The 25,222-nt window shown below is 35.7% G+C and overlaps 1 protein-coding gene across 1 annotated transcript in view; it reads left to right on the top strand.

The window, feature by feature from the left end:
* Oatp74D (Organic anion transporting polypeptide 74D) overlaps positions 1-25,222 on the top strand; it is a 905,484-nt gene that overhangs the window by 21,736 nt on the left and 858,526 nt on the right. The window lies entirely within an intron of this gene.

Here is a 25,222-nt window from a genome sequence, read left to right as displayed (position 1 = left end):
ACAACGAAGGGGGCTCACCTACGATCCGATACCCATGTATAGTCACATTATCTGAAAAGTTGACCTCTTGACAATGTATTCAAAATGCATCCTCCCTATAATATATTAAGCAGTACTTTAATACATAATAATTGGTTTAATGTTATTGGTGTTAATGATTTATTTTTTAATAGCAGAAATGTATTCATTAGTATAATATATGATTGACCTAAATATTCCATCATTCTTCTAGTTATATGTGCCCAAATTGTAGATTATAGCGTTGTCATTAAACTTCAATATTTCACTAGATAGGCTATCAAGAAAAACAGATCACTTATTTATCTGCACAATATGAACAAAACAATAAAAGGAAGACACAATTGAGTTTCTATTTAGTCATTCCAAAGGGATCTCCTGTACTCCCGATCAATCTCCATCTGAATCATTGCTCACTTCTTCTTCTTCTTCTTCTTCTTCTTCTTCTACTTCTTCTTCTTCTTCTTCTTCTTCGTTAGACTCCTAGCCTAAATGAATAATGCAACTGTCAACGGCTTCTTCTATTAGAAGAATCTGATTCATATACTGTATTACTCTTCATATTTCATGAATTTTTCACACTTCTTCTTCCAAGACTCTTCCATGATTTCATTAATTTTTTTTCTTGTCAGTGCTATGACGTCATCCATTTTAAATGTAGTGTTCTTTGCAGCAATCCTAGTTAGCGTCATCTTAGAAACTCCTATTGTTGCTGCCACTCTTTCTCGCACCTTCTTAACATTCATGAAAAACATCCCGGCTTTGCTTTCTATTTTCATGAATTCCGTCACACTATAAATCACCTCGCGAGTTTGACTATGAAGAACTCTGCCCGATAATGCATTACTCATCATAATGGAAGAAATACTTCTATCACAAACAACAGCCACACATAGAGATGTTCTTACACAGAATACAACCTTCGCAACTGTTATTAGAAGAACTGAACTGTACCGTTCTAGTCCACAGTGCATAGCAGTAGGCTGACAGTGGTGGGGGAGATATGCTCTATGCGCCTGCGTGAACGAGACAGCTTGCTAGTTTGAGGCATCTGTATTGAATGCCCTGTTTTTAATTATTATGATGTACCGAAGTACATATGATATTTCCGTACAGAATTCTGCTTTATCATATGATGAAGAATGGATAGAACAGAGAAAAATTCTCTCCGGCACCGGGACTCGAACCCGGGTTTTCAGCTCTACGTGCTGACGCTTTCGCCACTAAGCCACACTGGAACTGGAATTCGGTGTGGCTTAGTGGATAAAGCATCAGCACGTAGAGCTGAAAACCCGGGTTCGAGTCCCGGTGCCGGAGAGAATTTTTCTCTGTTCTATCCATCCTTCATCCTGTTTTTAAAATGAAAATTGTTGAGTATCTATGATGTTGATGAACAAGTAGGCGTACTCATATCTCGGAAGATATTAATTTTATGACTCATATTTATCAGACTTTTTTTTATTGTTTTGATGGATACTAGCGTCGTTCATTACCAGGCGCTATGTTCGGTTCAAGTTTATCGAGTACGGCAAAGTTCGATATTCGCCAAAGTTCGCTCTGCACAAGGAGCCTGTCGTGTTTGTTTCACCTTGTTATAAAAATATTCGCTGCCCTTCATTCATGTTTTAACCGCTTAAGAATTTTAGCACATATCTTGCGATTAGTTTTTCATATGAAAATAGACGAAATTTTTAATGTTTTGGTTGTTTCTTTCATGTTAGAACATTGGAGGACAGTAATGGATACCATCATCTCTCAAAATATGGAGTGTTTTAAAAATTCTTTTTTATTTTTGTATAACTTTTGATTTGTTCCACATCTTAAAGCTACGATGCTGATGTAAGATGGTGGCTATGGAACTCAATAAATGAAACGAAATTAAAAATAATAGTCCAAGGAAATGAATTACAATAACAGGTAATAGGCCTATCATTCGCAACATAATAAAGGAACTGAAGTGTTATGAAACGCGTAAAACGTATGATGGAAAAATATTTGTCAACTTCGTGATACTAATCTTCTTACAACATACTTACACTTGTCGGAAGAACTGTTCTTTACATCTTATTTGTAAAATATTTAGAATGCAATGAAGTAATTTCATAATATTTCAGACTTTATTATACATTTATAGAGCTGTTGTAAGTCATATCTTATGTCACACGTCCAGCTTTTCATTTATGCAGTTTTATTGGCTCTTGAAGAAGGATGTGATATAGAGCAAGTGGCTGTTAATGGGACAGACTCATAATTTAAGCATTATACAATCCAGTTATTCATGAATTTGTACTTGCATACGTAAGGTACAAATAAATTGTAATGCAGATAAAGCACGCATAAAGTCAAATACAAATTCAAGGACCGAATCAATTTATTTCCAAGGCCCATTAATCATTGAATATGTGCTAGGTTTACCGAGACACAATTCGTGTTTATTGAAGTTTGTCAATGATAGTGATGAATCCAGATGTCTTGAGTGATGTGTTATGATGTTCAATCTGTGAAGAAGATGTATGTCACTAGGCTGTCAAAACAGTATCAGTCATTTTGAGAGATGTTGAGAGTTTCTCGAAATTATAGATTGGACAGACCGAGATTTGCGAACGGTATTTTATGTCATCGAATGATAGGACTTATTTCTCCATTATGCGCGTTAAGCGGCAATTAAAATAACGTGTTTCATTTTTTTATTTTATTTATTGTATTCTATAGATCTTACATTGGCATTGAAGCTTTAAGATGTGGAGCAAGTCAAAAGTTACACAATTTCTTGGAGAGATGAAGTGAGTCTGAGGATTTGCCATATATTATCTGGAATTTACCTTACGGTTGGGGGAAACCTCGGTAAAATCTCAACCATGGAATCAACCCAAGTGGGACTCTAACTTAATCTCGAGCACGGCTCCGGATTATCAGGTAAGCGAACCTGTCGACTGAGCTACGCTGATGACTCTATAAGAATGCAAAATACATAACAAGAAGTTGAACTAAACAAAAGAATACACAATACACAGCAAGCAGTTCAGTTATATTAAAACACACAATACACAGCAGATTAATTCAATTTACAAGCCTAAACAATTCGTCAGCGAGCCGTAGACAATTATGTATAGCAAGCAGATTAATTCAATTTACACATAACGAAGTACACAATATATATATATATATATATATATATATATATATATATATACATATATATAATCTATTATCTATCAAGTAGATCAATTCAATTTATAAGCATAGTATAAACAATTGATCATTTGAGCTATACAAAAATATGCAATACACAGCAAGCAGATTAATTCAGTTCACTTGATCAGCTGAGCTATACAAAAATATGCAATACATAGCCAAGCAGATTAATTCAATTTACAAACATAAACATACGATCAGCTGAGCTATACAAAAATATGTAAAGCACAACAAGCTGATTGATTCAATTTACAAACATAAACATTTGATCAGCTGCGTATATACAAATATGCAATACATAGCCAAGCAGATTAATTCAATTTACAAACATAAACATTTGATCAGCTGAGCTATACAAAAATATGTAAAACACAATAAGCTGATTGATTCAATGTACAAACATAAACATTTGATCAGCTGAGCTATACAAAAATATGCAAAACACAACAAGCTGATTGATTCAATTTACAAACATAAACATTTGATCAGCTGAGCTACACAAAAATATGCAAAACACAGCAACCTGGTTAATTCAATTTCCAAACATAAACATTTGATCAGCTGAGCTATACAAAAATATGCAAAACACAACAAGCTGATTAATTCAATTTACAAACATAAACATTTGATCAGCTGAGCTATACAAAAATATGCAATACATACCCAAGCAGATTAATTCAATTTACAGACATACACATTTGATCAGCTGAGTTATACAAAAACATGCAATACATAGCCAAGCAGATTAATTCAATTTACAAACATAAACATTTGATCAGCTGAGCTATACAAAAATATGCAATACATAGCCAAGCAGATTAATTCAATTTACAGACATAAACATTTGATCAGCTGAGTTATACAAAAATATGCAATACATACCCAAGCAGATTAATTCAATCTACAGACATGAACATTTGATCAGCTGAGTTATACAAAAACATGCAAAACACGGCAAGCTGGTTAATTCAATCTACAAACATAAACATTTGATCAGCTGAGCTACACAAAAATATGCAAAACACGGCAAGCTGGTTAATTCAATTTACAAACATAAACATTAGATCAGCTGAGCTATGCAAAAATATGCAATATATAGAAAGGAGATTAATTCAATTTACAAACATACACATTTGATCAGCTGAGCTATACAAAAATATGCAATACATAGCAAGCAGATTAATTCATTTTACAAACATAAACATTTGAGCTGCTGAGGTATACAAAAATATGCAAAACACAGCAAGCTGATTAACTCAATTTTCAATTTAGGAATATTTAGGGACTTTAATGATGGTAGTCGTGGTTCGAGAATTTTTTCTTCGTCCACCGCTTTGGATAACGGTTGGCATATCTGACAGTGAGTTTGTAATATATAACTAGAGACACCAACGGCGCTAGATTCGCGTACAAAATTGAACCGCTGTTCGGCCGCCATTAAAGGGAGTTGATGCTTCGCCGGGAGTGCGAGCATTTCATGCTTATTGAGGAGTACGAATAAATATAAGTAAGTACACTTGAAGGGAAATAATAAGAAAATGGTGAAATACTGCGCCGCAAATAATTGTTCGAACATAGCTACTATTGTAGGATCCTCAGGAAAGCATGCATATCTTAATATTTGGAAGAATGTTCCAAATGCAGTTCCTCCTTTGAATGTGTTTACAGAATGTTGGAATATTTCTTGGATAAAGTTTTTCCAGAAACACATTAATCAGGTTTATAAGGTTGGTTTCAACAATGTATGTAAGGGTTAGGTGCCATCATATTACAGTGGATTATAATAGCAGAGTGCATAAGAAAATCCTCAGACTATATCTGTCTAAAACAGTTTTGTTTCACAATAAATGAATTAATCATGTAATTTCCGTATTGTACAGTATATATTTCTAGTTTTTGGTGCTATTAAATGCAAAGAAATTAGTGAAAATATAGCTGATGGCCTAGCTAGGCCTATTATTACCACTACTACTAGGTCTACTATGACCACTACTACTAGGCCTACTATTACCACTGCTACTAGGTCTATTATTACCACTACTACTAACTAGGTCTCACTACTACTAGGCCTACTAATACCACCAAAACTAGGCCTACTATTACCACTACTACTAGGCCTATTATTACCACTAATACTAGGTCTACTATTACCACTAATACTAGGCCTACTATTACCACAAAACTAGGCCTACTACTGCCACTAATACTAGTACCACTGCTACTAGGCCTACTATTACCACTACTACTAGGTCTATTATTACCACTACTACTAACTAGGTCTCACTACTACTAGGCCTACTAATACCACCAAAACTAGGCCTACTATTACCACTACTACTAGGCCTATTATTACCACTAATACTAGGTCTACTATTACCACTAATACTAGGCCTACTATTACCACAAAACTAGGCCTACTACTGCCACTAATACTAGTACCACTGCTACTAGGCCTACTATTACCACTACTACTAGGTCTATTATTACCACTACTACTAACTAGGTCTCACTACTACTAGGCCTACTAATACCACCAAAACTAGGCCTACTATTACGACTACTACTAGGCCTATTATTACCACTAATACTAGACCTACTATTACCACTATTACTAGGCCTATTATTACCACTACAACTAGGCCTACTATTACCACTACTACTAGGCCTACTAATACTACCAAAACTAGGCCTACTATTACCATTACTACTAGGCCTATTACCACTACTACTTACTAGGACTATTATTACCACTACTACTAGGCCTACTATTACCAGTTTTCACTACTACTAGGCCTAGTATTACCACTACTCCTAGGCCTACTATTACCGCTACTAATTGTATTAAAAAGTCTGTACTGACCTCTAACTTTGTAGTCATCAAGTATCAATAATTACACACTAAATAGATTGTTTTATGATAAAATTTATTCTCATTATATTTTTAATCAGTTTCCAGAATTTTTATGATCTCATATTTCACCACTAAATATTTTCTAAGCACCATATAGGCTACCTTCCTCTTCCTTTGCATGAAAGGACTGAAATATAGATCTTTATAAATATTACAGTAAATATCCATTATTATGTACTTAAAACAATACTAGTAATACTGAAAATTACTGTTGACATTGCCATTATTCAATATTTCACATACTTATCCCGAGTGTATATGGGTGATTTAATTTATTTTTTAGAATATCGCCAAAGATGAATCATTATAATACTTTAATAAATATAGCGCACCTCTGCCGTTCATGTTTATTTCATCACGACTCATCCTTTGTAAAAGATGTTTAAAACAGTGTCTATCATCAGGCTACATCAATGTATTGTGGTACTGTTTTCGATTTTCGCGCCGCAAACACTCCCTTTAATGGGGGATGCTAGCCGATTCAATTTGTGACATTTTTCTTGCCTGCCACTCACGGCTATGTGTCTCTAGTAAGTATTACAAACTCTTTGGTTGGAAACATGTTACCTGGTTGAGGTTTTTTCTGGGATTTTCCCTCAACCCATTGAGTGCAAATGCTGGGCAACTTTATGGACTCATTCCGCTGGCATTATCACCTTAATATCATTCAGAGGCTAGATAACCATCGCAACTGATAAAACGTTGTAAAATAAGCGAATTAATTTTTTGCACCATGTCACATGTAGAAATATTCAACGTTTCGGAAATAGGCCTATGTACCAGCTTCGTCATCTGGAAGGCAAGGAAAGGTCAACTTTTGTGTTTGGTTCGTTTCCAAAATTGGACGTATAACACATTGCTCTTGGCAACGGATCCAGGAGCTAGGTTCCCGTTTTCCTGTCTTCTATGATGATGGAACCGATATGTAGCCTTAACCTCTAAACTTCGGATATTTCTGCACATCTGAAGCTGAGAAAACATTGGACGAACCGAGATATGTAAATTTATACAGACAATAAACTGCCGGAAGGATGATGATGATGATGATGGAGATGTTGATGATGATGATGATTATCTTCACACTCATTTTGCCAAATACCACTCACTATCATCAATTTCATCGACGCTATAATATAACCACGCAGTGGATTCAGCGTCGTTAAATAAGCGATTAAAACAATATAGAACAAACAGTCTGAAATCCATTACTGAAAAATATAGAGGAAACAGTTTTAAGTCCACTATTGAAAACTGTAAAGCCAAGATAAACACTTTTTAAGTCCATTACTTACCAGTGTAGAATAAAAGTTTAAAATTCAGTTTTCAGTAATGTCGAACAAACTGGAGAGACCATTCAGATACCAATTGGTACATTGTTCAATAATAAACGTATAGAAAGAAGGTAAATAGGACATCCAATGAAGCGACTGAATGAATTCTTCATATTTCCGTGATGGTTAGGCCTATATATGCAAATGTGTGTGACCTGCTTCGTTAATATGTGTTTTTGTAAGTCTGAATAAATAGTATAATACACCTACTAAAAATAGGCAGTATATTGACGTCTGTTACAGCAAATTCACACAGAGATGTCTTTCAATCAATATGAACCCTCTTTTGAAGTTCCAAACACGCATGTCTTTAAAGTGTTACAGTATTATCACTTCGTTCTTGTCTAAGATTATAGCAACTCCGTTACACTCATTTATCATGGTATGGAAATTAAAGCATAAACATTAGTCATGCAGTTATCTTCCCTCACATACAAGGTGTAAAAGATGTATGCTTTCGAACTTACGTAGACGGGTGGCACAGTTTACACCTGCTGCAGTTTTCTTCTATCTCGTACTTTTATTTTAATATACTAAAATATTATGTTCATAGAACGGATAGTAATCGTAGCAACTGGCGAGATCATCGATTTCATCTTTATCTTAAACTCTGGTCAACAGCAACAAACGTTGAACTTGCAGGAAAATGTGTATGACGGAGAAGAGGTGTAGACTGGGCTTTTTCCATTGCTGGTGATGGAAAAAGAAATCACAACATTACGAAGATTGATTTTATCTTCGTCTTTAGTAACAATGCATTAACCCATCGGGAATCGAACCCGCGACCTTCCAACTATATATAATATGCTATTTGTTAATGTCTACTTTAGTTTCATTTTTGGTGATACCGATAAGCTTATATTATTTAACTATAGCAATTTTATTTTCCACCTTTGCTTATCTTAATGTTTTTAGTTTACATTAACGTTTTCGATACTTTTATTGTATCATCTTCAGATGTTAGGATGTTATGTCAACATATGTGATGAAAACCTAGCCTCATATTGTGTTGTGGGTTATTCAAATGCATGGAACCTATCATGATTTTCTAGTCTAGCTAGAGTTGATCTTGTTATGGATTAACCTAATTCAGTGTCTCTAGTTACTTGTTAAGATTCTGTTAAAATTCACTATGAAGGCCCGTGTAGGACAGTGTAAAATTATGTGAGAACAATAATATAACATATAAATATAAAACAGGTAAAATATACACTATAAAACACTATGAAACACTATAAACACTATGAAGCACTTTGAACACTTATATGGTTGGCCGTGTTAGCCTGTTGTGTCGTTGAATTTGGCTGCTTCTGCTGATCGTAGTTAAAATCTCTGTCTCTGTCTTTATAGTGTTTCATAGTGTTTTATAGTGTATATTTTACCTGTTTTATATTTATATGTTATATTATTGTTCTCACATAATTTTACACTGTCCTACACGGGCCTTCATAGTGAATTTTAACAGAATCTTAACAAGTAACTAGAGACACTGAATTAGGTTAATCCACAACACGATAAACTCTAGCTAGACTAGAAAATCATGACAGGTTCTATGCATTTGAATAACCCACAACACAATATGAGGCTAGGTTTTCATCACATATGTTGACATAACATCCTAACATCTGAAGATGATACAATAAAAGTATCGAAAACGTTAATGTAAACTAAAAACATTAAGATAAGCAAAGGTGGAAAATAAAATTGCTATAGTTAAATAAAATAAATGTCTACTTTGTTTCTACCATTCCATTGTAACATAAGAGAGAAATAATTTATTTATTTATTTTTATTTTTATTGCTAGTAAGTTTGAAATGAATACAAGTTAATACAATGTAGGATAAACTAACCCACTCCTGAATGATAAGACTCGTGCTCAGGAGGGGATTCCAATACAGACAAAAATAAAATAAAAATTGAGAGTGAATACAGATTAAAGAGTGTTTAATATGTTTAAACCCAAACTATAAATCCAATATAAATTTTAAAATTTTTTTATTAATTTGGAGAGGATTCGTGGTTAAAATAATATTAGAATAAAATTTGTTTAATAATCTGGGACCTTGACTCATGCTATGGTAAAAAGCTGCATTGGTTTTACATTTAAGTTCAGACAAACACAGAGAATTCGTATTTTTAGTTCTATGTATATTTATGTATATACCTTTCAAAGTTATTGACATTTCTATGAAAAAATATTTTAATAAAATAAAATAATAGGACATTATTATAAAATTAAATAAAAATAAAATTAAATACGAATGTCTTTTATTTCCTTTATTGTTGCATTTTTCTCAAAGACTTATTGATTTGACATTTCAAAACAATCGAAGGTTGCTATTTCTATAGACAATTAAGTTATTTGGTAGTAAGATGGGGTTTTTTATGCCAGGGCGAGATTTCTTACACACATGTAGTCTCAAAAAGTCTGACAACATTGATTAAATAACACAGCTATGCACGACCTGATATTACGAAATCAGCTTGACCGTCTGTAGACGGCTTTACCCTGGAAATTAATTTTGTTCTAGCATCATAATATTTTCCCTTTATTAAGAAATGAGGAAGAATTATAAAGACTTTTAAAAATCAATTCTACAAAGACAGCGAGAAAATCTAAAGACACGTAATGCAGTTGGCTCTCGTTTCACTGTTTGAGAGCCGCGACGCTGGCAGACAGTTGATGAGGATGATTCCAAGAATAAGGCCGTAGGTACGTCCGCCCAAGCATACTTGCGGTTATGGCTCACGATAGCACGAATCTCCGGAAATGCAGTGCTTTTCCGCATTCCGACCAGACGGACTCTTTTAAAAATACACCCAGTCATTATGAATACAGGTTCTCGTCAGTTTTTAAGGAATCTAACCCAAGTAAGGGTTGTTGTTATTCTTGGAGGGTAGACAAATTATTCTATTCGCGCAAAAAACTGGTTCTGACATTAATCGTCTTGTAGCAAGTGGAGATGCAACCTGATTTTATGTATAGGCTGTGCCGAAAGTTGTACTTCTTCTGATATAACTTTATATATTCGTCGCTTCATGTGTTGACAGCTATTTAGAAGTCATTTACGACAGTGTATACTAGGTCTGGGCGTTAATACCTCATTTGTGGTCCTGCAGACTACACCTTAAGGGATTAGGTACAGCTTACAGCAGTAAATTTGTTGGAAATATTCAACATTTTTTACTCCATTACTGTATCTTGTACAATAATGCAAATTGGTATGTGTAAAACACTGTCCTTCTGCTATATGAAAAAAATATGTTTACGATTAAAACAATTATTATTATATTTTTTCAAAATTCAAAATGGTGGCAGTTCACTGTGCAGTGATGAAGCGTTTCCCTCATAGTTCATAAATATTTTAACTTTTTTTTTCATGTTCTCTCTCTTTTATTTTATTGCTAAAAACTCACGTTTACAATATCATGCTCTTTCAATTACATTCCTTAATACAGTAAATAATATTTTTTTTTATTTTGTGTTGGAAGAAAATACTGATATTTGATCATTTTTTAAATGAATTTATTTTTTATCAGACAATCTATCAAAGGTAGAGAAGTGACTTTGCATCATATTGTAGATATGACATGCATAAATACACACAAAAAAGTTCATCACAGAATGTTGGATAGTTTTTGAGTTATGACAGAAACTCTTCATATCACTGCACAGTGAACTCCCACCATTTCGAATTTTGAAAAAAAAAAAAAAAAAAAAAAAAAAAAAAAAAAAAAAAAAAAAAATATATATATATATATTAAATCGTAAAAAGATGTTTATGCTCGACCATGCCGAAATGTAGTAATTATACGCCTGGTAGCAGTCCTTTAATGCATGTCATTAAAGTACACGTACTCATTAAAGTTCAGGTGTTTTCAGCCAATGACAACTCAGCTTACCGGTGTTCAGCCAATAACGAGTCAGCTTTGTACCGTTATAAAACCGCAAGTATCGATTATTCTCGGATATGCAATCGAAAGAGAATTAGCGAAAAGTCACGGAGGCTGGGAATCCAATACTGTCGCAGAAGGTTATGTTCTGTTACTATAATAATTACCGTAGCGTTAATTGTAAATAATATTCAAGTAAATTCAATTTGTCATCTCGTTTTTCAATGTCGAATTCAATAATCAAAGTTATACCAAGTTTAACGGGATTACACAAGGTCAATGACATTATTGTTCCTCGGAAAAAATCAATACTTTCGCGTCTGCGCACATCTCACAATTCACGACCTAGAACAAGGTCACTTCCGATCTTGTCAGATACAAATAAAATGTATACATCTGAATACTGTAAATTCAAGTTAGAAATATGGTCGAGCATAAAAAGTCGTATGAAACTCGCCTATAATGGTAATTAAGAAGCTCGTATGAAAATTATGAAACTCGCTTGCGCTCGTTTCTTAAACATTCATACTCGCTTCTTAATTACTATCATTATAGGCTCGTTGCATAATGTACTATTTTCATATAGCAGAAGGACAGTGTTGTACACATACTAATTTTCATTATTGCACAAGATACAGTAATGGAGGAAAAATGTTGAATATTTCCAAAATTTTACAGCGTCTTTCATTTCATCTATAGTGTCGTACCGTTCCTATGCAACAATGCTCTTGAGTCTTGATGAAACTCCACAGGGCATTGTCACAGGTTTCCAAAACGCTGGATTGCCCGTGGGTCACCCATCTTACAGCTCTCGACTGCCCATCTCGCAGCCCTGACTTCACAATCTGTGACAATACGCTGTGGAGTTCCATCAAGGGCAAAGGAACGGTTGATAAATTGAAGGACGCCGTTCGACGCGCTTTCCAACAGATTACATCAGCAATGCTGAGAAGAATGTTATATCGAACCTGCGACGCATTATTTTTGTGTCAGGAGAATGATGGAGTACATACGAGTACTGACCCTTTAAACACATAGGAAACACAGTTAGTGTAAATTAGATGTATATCTGCATTATGGCCGAAATTACATAAATAATGTGTATATTTGAGGTATTTATAGATAGTAACGGGACTTTGTACCCACCCTGTACAATTAATCTGCATAATCAAACACATTGTCAGCAAATTCTTACCTGAATGTTGAAATTAAGTAGTTAGTAAAATTAATGGCTGAAACCCGTTTAAAATATTAATTTAAGCGTATAAAATTAGACATGGCAACGCCGAAAAGACTTTCACTGGATTCGAAAGAATGAGCAGAGATGGGATAGGAACCACTTATTTTGTTTTGGCTTCTCGAATTCATTGATGCTACGAGCTCAATGATTCTAAAGAGGAATTTGGAGATTTCACTTGTTGTTGAGTATCCCGAAGTGCTTGTGGAATGGTAGGCTTGCATTTTTAAGTGTTTCTTGGAAAATATCTCTGTTGTCTTCTGATTAAGTCTGGAAAGCCCGGTTCAGTGGTAGTTATAGAAATATTAACGGAGAAGGTCAAATCGTGCAAAATATGAAATAGTATGAGGACTTTCATGAAATATGAAAATTCTGCAAAAATATTATGAAATATGGAAATTTCTTTGAAGTTTTTTCTTCTAATTACAAATTTATTTAAATTTATGTAAATACAATCTACATTTTATAAATAAATAAATAAATATGTATAAATACACAGAAATACAAAATGCAGATAAATTACAATACGTCGGTATACAAAAGAAGATGTAATAATCTATACTAACAATAAATCTGTAGCCAAAATTTTTCTGGTAATTTTCGATTTTTCAAAATTAATTGGCGTTAACATGTATAATTAACCATCCTGAACCGAAAATCGCTTTTTTGAAATTTTTTTTGTATGTCTGTCTGTCTGTGTGTCTGGATGTTTGTTACCTTTCCACGCGATAATGGCTGAACGGATTGCGATGAAAATTGGAATATAGATTAAGTTCGTTGTAACTTAGATTTTAGGCTATATGGCATTCAAAATACGTTATTCAAAAGGGGGGTTATAAGGGGGCCTGAATTAAATAAATCGAAATATCTCGCTTATTATTAATTTTTGTGAAAAATATTACATAACAAAAGTTTCTTTAAAAATGATTTCCGATAAGTTTTATTCTTTGAAAAAGTTTGATAGGACTTTTAAAATTGAAATAACTGCCATCTAAGGCGGTGTAGGCCTAATGAAATAAAAAACTACTACTACTATTGGGTTATTTTACGACGCTGTATCAACATCTAGGTTATTTAGCGTCTGAATGAAATGAAGGTGATAATGCCGGTGAAATGAGTCCGGGGTCCAGCACCGAAAGTTACCCAGCATTTGCTCGTATTGGGTTGAGGGAAAACCCCGGAAAAAACCTCAACCAGGTAACTTGCTCCGACCGGGATTCGAACCCGGGCCACCTGGTTTCGCGGCCAGAAGCGTTGACCATTACTCCACAGGTGTGGACGAAATAAAAAACAAATGACTTAGTCTATAAGGGGCCTTGGACAACAACAATCGAAAGCTATGAAGCATAGCGTACAGAGAATGTTTCTGTGTTTGTAAGAAGTAATATCGGAAGCTAAATTAACCGATTTGTATAATTAATTATTATTTCACCATTGGAAAGTGTAGTTTCTCTAGCTGTACATAATGCTATAATGTTATTACAGTACAGTAACTTCTGAGTGAATCGAGGACTGGTAAGATTAAAATAGCTTCTTATGCACAGAAAACTTGATAGGCTATTCTGTACATTTTTATTCTATGCAAAATGTTGATAGGACTGATATTTGAGGATATACAAGACTTAAAATAACAATACAATACAATTTCACCGCCGCCTCAGATTATAGTGTTGTTATTCCTGCGGTAACTCCTATGTGCAAAATATAAAATTTTTGAGTAGAAAGAAAAAACACATTTATTCATTCCATAGCAATGGTACATAGGAGATCGTGAATTCTTACATTTTCGAAAGAAAGAAATATAATTACATATCACGTATCACTATTTAAGTTATTTGAAGGGTTCAGAACCATAGTGGGCCAAGCGCCATTTGCTGAAGACGTAGAAAACAAGGGTTAAAATTAAGTTATTAGTCCATAATTCAATGGAAACATATAGCAAGTAATATAAAGTATACACATTAAAACTAAATGATATGTCAATCTTCATTAAACTATGGTTGCATGTAATAACAATAAAAGAAACATGTTAAAGGAATTGTCATTGCACCAAATGAGTGGTCTCTAGATCAAAATGATCGCATTTTAATTTTTTAAATACAATTTTAATTAATTAACATATTAAACGATTTATCCTTCTATCAAACACGAATGTTCCCTGGATCAAACGTCCTATTTTAATTATGTAATTACTTTATATTTATTTCTAACGGGTGCAGCGGAACGCACGGGTACGGCTAGTTCTCAATAAATTTGAGGACCGAATGAGCAGTGCTCGTGCTCAGTCGCGGTTGAGAAATGTTTTTAATGGAAGAGGAACTAAAATAAAATAAGAGCTACAATTAAATCACAAAATATAATATTAACATACAAAATTTACATAATTGTGTAAATCCGGCCTGTCATGCAGGCGGCCCAAGTTCGAATCCCGGTCAGGTCTGGGATTTTTCATTGAAACAAACACATTAACGTTACGGTCTGGTATTATACGTACTTCAGTAGCGTCATAGTAGGCCTATTAGGTATACATCCTGATTTACCAATTCCGTGTGAGTATGTACGTGAACATCTGTCAACGATACGAAAAAATTAATAATGGAGTAAATTTAAGAATCTTTCCCACGAAAGTTTTAAAATTGAAATGTGTTTCTTTTTTCTGTTTACTGACCCTCGGTTAATGAACCCGGCAGGAGCTTCTGAATATCAACAGTTTCTCTCGATTACTCCACCAACTGTCCTTCATTTCATCTATCACGTGCAATATTTAAAACTAGAGGGGGGGATGAATCTTGCTCAGGATAGGGACCAATGGCGGGCTTATGTGAGGGCGGCAATGAACCTCCGGGTTCCTTAAAAGCCAGTAAGAAAGTAAGTAAGAGGGGGGGATGAAGTCTATGGACTAATACGGGTTTCCGATGCTGATGTAGGAAGGGCCCGGCTTCGAGTCCTGTGGCTTATCAGGTACTCGTCTCAGGATGGGACCTGGCTCTGTCAGGGTTGAGGCAGGATGACTCACTTGTCAGCATCGGATTCACGAATGCCACCCAGACCACCTATCGGACTTGGACAGTCATCGCATATACAGGGCGCACAATTGACTAAAGTAATCTAAATGTAAGTATCCAGCCCTCGAAAACTGAACTGGCTATCATGCTTATCACTGGATCTCAATTAAAAAAATTCATACTGCACTGAGGTCGATGGACTTTGATATGAAAAGCAATCCTAAGAAATGGATGTCATGGAAACAACATAAATATTTTCTTACTAGCCGTACCCGTGCGCTCCGCTGCACCTGTTAGAAATAAATATAAAGTAATTACATAATTAAAATAGGACGTTTGATCCAGGGAACATTCGTGTTTGATAGAAGGATAAATTGTTTAATATGTTACTTAATTTTAATTCTATTTAAATAATCAAAATGCGGTCATTTTGGTCCAGAGAGCAATCAGAAGTTACTGTAATAACATTATAGCATTATGTCCATCTAGATAAACTACACTTTCCAATGGTGAAATAATAATTAATTATACAAATCGGTTAATTTAGCTTTCGATATTACTTCATACAAACACAGAAACATACTCTGTAGGCTATGTTTCATAGCTTTCGATTGTTGTTGTCCAAGGTCCCTTATAGACGTAGTCATTTGTTTTCATTTTATTACTCCGCCTTAGATGGCATTGTATTTTAATGTTAAAACTCATTTATCTCATTAAATATCAGTCCTATGAAAATTTTGAAAGGAATAAATCTTATCGGAAATCAGTTTTAAAGAAACTTTTGCTATGTAACATATTTCACAAAAATCAATAATAAGCGAGATATTTCGATTTATTTAATTCAGGCCCCCTTATAACCCCCCTTTTAAATAATGTATTTTGAATGCCATATAGCCTAAAATCTAAGTTACAACGAACATAATTTATATTCCAATTTTAATCGAAATCCGTTCATCCATTTCGCGTGAAAAGGTAACAAACATACAGACAGACAGAGAGACAGACATACAAACAAAAATTTCAAAAAAGCGATTTTCTGTTTCAGGGTGGTTAATTATATATGTTAGGACCAATTATTTTTGGAAAATCGAAAATTACCACAAAAATTTCGGTTACAGATTTATTATTAAAAATAGGCCTATAGATTTTTACGAATCTCGCAACAATTAATTTCTTTTTCATGTTCCCAGTAATATTCTAGATGATGGTTCATTTTCCGGAACAATACGTACGGACATGAAATATTATCCTCCCCAAAGGCCTTTTCCCCCTCAGGTCTTCCATCTAACACTCTATACCTATGCATTTCTAGATTCACCCATACCTGCTACATGCTCTGACCATCTCAAACGTTTGGATTTAATGTTCCTAATTATGTCAGGTGAAGAATACAATGCGTGCAGTTCTGCGTTGTGTAACTTTCTCTATTCTCCTGTAACTTCATCCCTCTTAGCCTCAAATATTTTCCTAAGAACCTTATTCTCAAACAACCTTGACCTCTGTTCCTCTCTCAAAGTGAGAGTCCAAGTTACACAACCATACAGAACAACCGGTAATATTGTATAACTGTTTTATAAATTCTAATTTCCAGCTTTTTCGAGAGCAGACTGGATGATGAAAGCTTTTCAACCGAATAATAACAAGCATTTCCCATATTTATTTTGCGTTTAATTTCTTCTCGAAAGTCGTTTATATTTGTTACCCCTCTCTATAAGTACTTCTATACCTCTCTTTTGATGAAATAGGAACCTATTTTATCAAGACATGTTTTGGATATGCGGAGACTAAGAGGAAGGCAGGAAATAGGAAATATTGAAGGATGCTGGATTTGCAGTGAAAGACCTGCCCTGGGGAGAACACTCCAGCATGTCTGTTTTTGATTAATCGAGAAGAAATTCTGAATTAAAAAATATTACCTTTTAAGTCAATAAAATTCAATAAGATGTTTTCAACAATTTTATACAAAAGTCCATAGTGTGAATTTAATTTAAACGCTATAGCATAAACGAATGAAAAGGAACGTTGTTGTGGAAAGTGTGACGATATCTCCCATGCCAGGAATGGAAACGAGATCCAGGAACGTACTGTATTTTCATCACGGCGGAGAAAATAATAATAATAATAATAATAATAATAATAATAATAATAATAATAATAATAATAATAATAATAATCATCATCATCATCTTTCTATCAAGTAATAAGCACTTACCAACGAAGCTCAGGTGATAGCGCGTTTACCTTCTGATCCAGGGCTGCGCTCGAGCGTGGGTTCGATTCCCACTTTGTCTGATTACTGGGTTGTGTTTTTCCCCGAGGTTTTCCCTAGTCGTTAGGCGAATATCAGGCAACTTCATGGCGAATCATAGGCCTCATCTCGCCATCACCAATCACATAGACGCTAAACAACCTAGTAGTTTTTACAGCGTTCATAAATAAACAACTAAAAAAAAAGTAATGTCAAGGTCCTCCGGCCATTGTTTTTGCGGTCTTCCAAGGGATCTTTCCCTCATGTATGTATATAGAAAAGGATCGTTCTATGTATTCTGGAGCATTCTAGTCTGTTTATATGTTGAAACTAATATATTATTATTATTATTATTATTATTATTATTATTATTATTATTATTATTATTATTATTATCATCATCTTTTTATCAAGTAATAAGCACTCACCGACGTAGCTCAGGTGATAGCGCGTTTACCTTCTGATCCAGGGCTGCGCTCGAGCGTGGGTTCGATTCCCACTTGGGCTGATTGCCTGGTTGTGTTTTTCCCCGAGGTTTCCCTAGTCGTTAGGCGAATATCAGTCAATTTTATGGAGAATCATAGGCCCCATCTCGCCATCTCCAATGACATAGACGCTAAACAACCTAGTAGTTTTTACAGCGTTCATAAATAAACAACTAAAAAAAAAGTAATGTCAAGGTCCTCCGGCCATTGTTTTTGCGGTCTTCCAAGGGATCTTTCCCCCTTGTATGTATATAGAAAAGGATCGTTCTATGTATTCTGGAGCATTCTAGCCTGTTTATATGTTGAAACTAATATATTATTATTATTATTATTATTATTATTATTATTATATCATCATCATCATCATCATCTTTTTATCAAGTAATAAGCACTCACCGACGTAGCTCAGGTGATAGCGCGTTTACTTGCTGATCCAGGGCTGCGCTCGAGCGTGGGTTCGATTCCCACTTGGGCTGATTGCCTGGTTGTGTTTTTCCCCGAGGTTTTCCCTAGTCGTTAAAGCGAATATTAGGCAACTTCATGGCGAATCCTCGGCCTCATCTCGTCATCACCAATGACATAGACGCTAAACAACCTAGTAGTTTTTACAGCGTTCATAAATAAACAACTAAAAACAGTAATGTCAAGATCCTCCGGCCATCGTATTTGCGGTCTTCCAACGGATATTTCCCTCATGTATGTATTTAGAGAAGAATCGTTCTATGTATTCTGGAGCATTTCAGACTGTTCATATATTGAAACTAATTTATTATTATTATTATTATTATTATTATTATTATTATTATCATTATTATCGTCAACGCGATTCTGTTGATGTTATTAATTATATTATGTTGATATGAAAAATTGTAAAATTTCATTTACAAAATGCACCATTATAGTGTTGAACCCTTCTTGTCAATTTTTAATTTGTTAGAATTGCACAATCATTCAGTTGAGACAGTACATGACGAAGGAGACAAAGGACACTCAAGCAATGGCTGACGGAGATAAATCGCAGGGGATGTAATCCAGGACCATCGTTATTGTAACCAATATTACCACAATAAAATATATCAAATTTTTCTGTTTGCCGAAAACCTTGCGTAATGCACATATATATCAGTTTTAACAAGAAAGCAACTTGAGCTGAGTGTTAACTACTCACACCCCATGTATTTTTTTAAGTTGGCACCTACGAAGAAAAGTTCGCATCTTTGTTGAGTCACATCGCTGAAGTCAACGACCTAACAATATAATAAAACAAACCGAAGAATCCGTATGCAGTGTGTAATGTACATAAAGTTGTGAATGAGTGACGTCACCATAGCGAGTACGAAAGTTGGCTGCATTTACTTCCTTTCTCATTCCTCCACGTGCAAGACATAACAACTGGAAGAATATAGCTTATGTTCTCAAGACAATTTAATTATTATTCCCTCTAACTACTTCGCCAACACTGCATGCCTACCAATTAATACTGGTGTAATTCTGTAAACGTTATTTTAGATGTTATAATATGTAGCCATAATGAAACAATTCAAGTAATCGGAGTGTTCTATGGGTAGCAAACGGGGTTCGTACTCTGGGAATGTCTTTTTCCTCCTATATTTTCCTCAACTGCAGCCTAAGTCAAATGACAATAATTGCATGACGAATCCTCGGGTTCACCTCGCCAAAAATACCGCTGTATCTTCGTATCAATTCCTTCGACGCTATATAGCCGTGCAGTTGAGACAGCGTCTTCAAATAACATTGAAATTGCAACTAAGAAAACAGCAACTTCATTTCGTAAATATCGGTGTTCAGTGCATTTAAAAAGTCGCTCACTCTCACATACACAATAAAGTAAAATTAAACAGTTGCCAATCATTATTCATTCATACAGTCATAGTTTTCTGCCAAAGGGCAGACCTTTCACTGCATAACCAACATTCTCCAATCTTTTCTATTTTCTTCCTTCCTCTTATTCTCTGTATATGATCCATATAATATCTTAATGTCGTCTATCACCTGATATCTTCTTCTGCTCCGAACTCTTCTCCCGTTCACTATTCCTTTAAGTGCATCCTTCAGTAGGCAGTTTCTTCTCAGCCAGTGACCCAACCAAATCCTTTTCGTCTTTCCGATCAGTTTCACCATCGTTCTTTCTTCACCCACTCTTTCCAACACAGCTTCATTCCTTATTCTGTCGTCCACACCTGTGGAATAACGGTCAGCGCATCTAGCCGCGAAACCAGGTGGCCCGGGTTCGATTCCCGGTCGGGGCAAGTTTCCTAGTTGAGGTTTTTTCCGGGGTTTTCCCTCAACCCAAGATGAGCAAATGCTGTGTAACTTTCGGTGCTGGACCCCGGACTCATTTCACCGGCATTATCACCTTCATCTCATTCAGACGCTAAATAACCTAAGCTGTTGATAAAGCGTCGTAAAATAACCTACTAAAATAAAAAAAAATCTTATTCTGTCTGTCCATTTCATACGCTCCATTCCTCTCCATATCCACATTTCAAGTGCTTCTAGCGCTTCTCTTCACTTCGTCGTAATGTTCATGTGTCTGCCCCATACAACGCTACACTTCACACAACGCACTTCACTAGCCTTTTCCTTAGTTCTTTCTCCAGAGGTCCGCAGAAGATGCTCCTTTTCCTATTAAAAGCTTCCTTTGCCATTGCTATCCTCCTGTTGATTTCCTGGCAGCAGCTCATGTTACTGCGTGTAATACACCCCAAGTATTTGAAGCTGTCTACTTGCTCTACTTCCTTATTTAGAATTCGCACGTTTACCTTCTTTACTTTTCTTCCTATGACCATGATCTTCGTCTTGTTTGCATTTATCTTCAGAAGATGTTCCTTTTCCTATTAAAAGCTTCCTTTGCCATTGCTATCCTCCTGTTGATTTTCTGGCAGCAGCTCATGTTACTGCGTGTAATACATTCCAAGTATTTGAAGGTGTCTACTTGCTCTACTTCCTTATTTAGAATTCGCATGTTTACTTTCTTTACTTTTCTTCCTATGACCATGATCTTCGTCTTGTTTGCATTTATCTTCATTCCATACTGTTCACAGCTGTCATGTGCTCCAGTAGCTCTTACTATCGTATCCTCTTCTGCTAACAACACCATATTACCAGTAAATCATGCACTTTGTTCTTCTTTCTCCTACTATCACCCCTTCCATGTACTGAAAAACAGTTTTTTGCTAAATCCTCCAAGTAGATGTTGGACAGGCTAAGTGATAAAGGGCTTCCTTGTCGTATTCCTCTCCCTATTTCACTTCTTTCTGACATTTCTTCTCCTAGTCTGACTTTGACTCGTTTCATAGAAAATTACAGAACACCCTCCTCTCTTTTCAATCTAAACCTATTTTCTTCAGTTTATTCCAATCCACTTTGTCAAAAGCTTTTCTAGGTATGTGAAACATTAAGAAGAAAATGATGAAAGAGTGATGGAGCGGAGAAAAATTCTCTCCGGCGCCGGGATTTGAACCCGGGTTTTCAGCTCTACGTGCTGATGCTTTATCCACTAAGCCACGCCGGATACAATCCCGACGCCGTTTAGAATCGTCTCAGATTAAGCTCCATCTCTTGGGTTCCCTCTGATGGCCGCCCTCTGCACTACGTCATAGATGTCTATGAACGCAGGACCGAAGTCCATACATGTGTTGAGGTGCACTCAGATGAGTGACTGTTTGGCCGGGATCCGACGGTATGGGCGCCGTCTTAAATCACAAAGTGATTTATTACGCATATCATATATATATATTGATGTACCGAAGTACATATGATATTTCCATGCAGATATTCTGCGTCATGACATGATGAAAGAGTGATGGAGCGGAGAAAAATTCTCTCCGGCGCCGGGATTTGAACCCGGGTTTTCAGCTCTACGTGCTGATGCTTTATCCACTATCCGGGTTCAAATCCCGGCGCCGGAGAGAATTTTTCTCCGCTCCATCACTCTTTCATCATGTCATGACGCAGAATATCTGCATGGAAATATCATATGTACTTCGGTACATCAATATATATATGATATGCGTAATAAATCACTTTGTGATTTAAGACGGCGCCCATACCGTCGGATCCCGGCCAAACAGTCACTCATCTGAGTGCACCTCAACACATGTATGGACTTCGATCCTGCGTTCATAGACATCTATGACGTAGTGCAGAGGGCGGCCACCAGAGGGAACCCAAGAGATGGAGCTTAATCTGAGACGATTCTAAACGGCGTCGGGATTGTATCCGGCGTGGCTTAGTGGATAAAGCATCAGCACGCAGAGCTGAAAACCCGGGTTCAAATCCCGGCACCGGAGAGAATTTTTCTCCGCTCCATCACTCTTTCATCATGTCATGACGCAGAATATCTGCATGGAAATATCATATGTACTTCGGTACATCAATATATATATTAAGAAGAAATCTAAGAGGCGAAAATTGGAAGGACGTGCAACTTAAATTTTACAATGCGATGTCAGTACCAACATTACTTTATGGAAGCGAATCCTGGGTCGTAAATAAAAGGTGCCGAAATGCGTTGCTGGATCAAATTCCAAGTACTAAAATAAATTATATCAATGTAGAAAAATGTAGAGGATATTACACATAAACCAGTTCGATACAGAGATGATTGAATAAACCGCACGTAGAGTATGCAACAGAACCGGATCCCAAAACAAACACTAAATTGTCGTCCTTCAGACCGTCGAGATAGAGGACGACCTAGGAAGAGATGGCAAGAAAATGTGAAGAGGAATAGGCTATGCTTGATAGTCTAACATTAAACAAAACCGTGACGCGACAGCCCTTTGGAGGGTCAAGGCTGTTAGTCGACTGATGTTCTCACTTCAATATGCCTCAGTTGAAGTGAACGAACATCCAATCCATACAGGGATAAAGTGTAGTCAGTACCGTTATACCACAGTCTACTATATACAGTCACGAAGCTTGAGTTTTGAGGGTGCTATAAACAATAGAATGTGACGGTACTATTTTGCATTGCCTGTAATGAGGCGATATTAGCGATCCTAGTTGTGAGCAACTACCTAATGTTTGCATATTTACTACGTATTGAGCTTCGCGACTGTATATACTAGACTGTGGTTAATACCGTAGCGGGCGTACGAAACCGGATTTCGCTACTCGTTGTAACTCTCCAAACTCATCACGATGTTGGCTCAACTACACTGACTAAAATTTCTTGAGACAGTTTTCCCCTTTGAGGACTCGGGCCAACGCTCATTTCTGATAGCTAATCCAAGGCATGGTGCCTTATACCACGCGGAGTTAGGTACCTAGTCTACATGATTAAATCCTTTTGTTAATAAGACGAGTAGAACTACGTTCCTGCGACATTTGTAAAAGTATACAGTGTATACTATACACCCTAGTAGTAGTAGTAGTAGTAGTAGTAGTAGTAGTAGTAGTAGTAGTAGTAGTAGTAGTAGTAGTAGTAGTAATAGTAGTAGTAGTAGTAGTAATAATAATAATAATAATAATAATAATAATAATAATAATAATAATAAGTTTTACTTGTGGGTGACAGGTAAGCTACAGAAAATCATCTCGCAAGTCCTCACCATTATTTAACGGTGCCTACAAAGTTTACGTTACTTACTTATGGCTTTTAAGGAACCTGGAGGTTCATTGTCGCCCTCACATAAGCCCGCCATCACATCGGTCCCTATCCTGAGCAAGCTTAATCCAGTTTCTACCATCACATCCCATCTCCCTCAAATCCATTTTTATATTATCCTCTCATCTATGTCTCGACCAGAAAGTTTACGTTAGTCAAATAGAGATAAGCTTAAACGATAATTATATTGAAGTATCTGTGACAACTGTGACTGTGACATAAATATCTGTGACTTTTATAGGTGATTTTGTTACATCGATAAAAATACAGCTGAAATGCAGGGGCGTATTTTGCGGGCTACCGGGGCTACCGGCGGTAGCCCAAGGAAATTACAAAAGAAAAAGTTTATAATATAACATAATGTAATATTTTTGTATTATTAATTTTACCATAGTAATTAAAATTAAAGTAATTGTTAGATATATTTTGTGTAATAATAGGGTCAGCGGTAGCCCAAACCCTTTAACCAGTATACTGAAATAACCTGAACAGTGAAATGTGAATATGATTTCTCTAATCTCTGTGGTGAATACTAAATACTTTTTTTTAAACCTTTCACAGATAATACTGTATCTACATACAACACATCGATGGTTCATATTGGAAAATTCAACAAATAAATAATATACATGTACCATTAACAATTAATAAATAGATGGATGGATGGAAGGATGGATAGATAGAAGGCTGGTTGGTTGGATGGATGGATGAATGAATGGATGAATGGATGGATGGATGGATGAGTGCGTGAATGATTGAATGAATGAATGAATGAATGAATGAATGAATATTTACCAAAATGTATAGGGTGACAAAACTTAAGTTCTTGTACCACGAGGTTATATTGTAGGTATTGAATGAGTTGATAATTTGGAAATGATGTTAGATATGGGAAAATTGAGGTCATAGAAATATAAATTAGTCAATAAGTACTGGTCCACACCTGTGGAGTAACGGTCAGCGCGTCTGGCTGCGAAACCAGGTGGCCCGGGTTCGAATCCCGATCGGGGCAAGTTACCTGGTTGAGGTTTTTTCCGGGGTTTTCCCTCAACCCAATACGAGCAAATGCTGGGTAACTTTCGGTGTTGGACCCCGGACTCATTTCACCGGCATTATCACCTTCATATCATTCAGACGCTAAATAACCTGAGATGTTGATACAGCGTCGTAAAATAACCCAAAAACCCCCGTCAATAAGTACTGAATATTCAATAACCTTTGGTATTAAGCAGAGCAGAGCTAGAGAGTGATATTTTGTCACAGAT

The sequence above is a fragment of the Periplaneta americana genome, chromosome 2 (genome assembly GCF_040183065.1).
Source record: "Periplaneta americana isolate PAMFEO1 chromosome 2, P.americana_PAMFEO1_priV1, whole genome shotgun sequence".
NCBI lineage: Eukaryota > Metazoa > Arthropoda > Insecta > Blattodea > Blattidae > Periplaneta > Periplaneta americana.
Note: the sequence above shows the minus strand (reverse complement) of the source record. Positions and strands in the feature narration are given on the sequence as shown.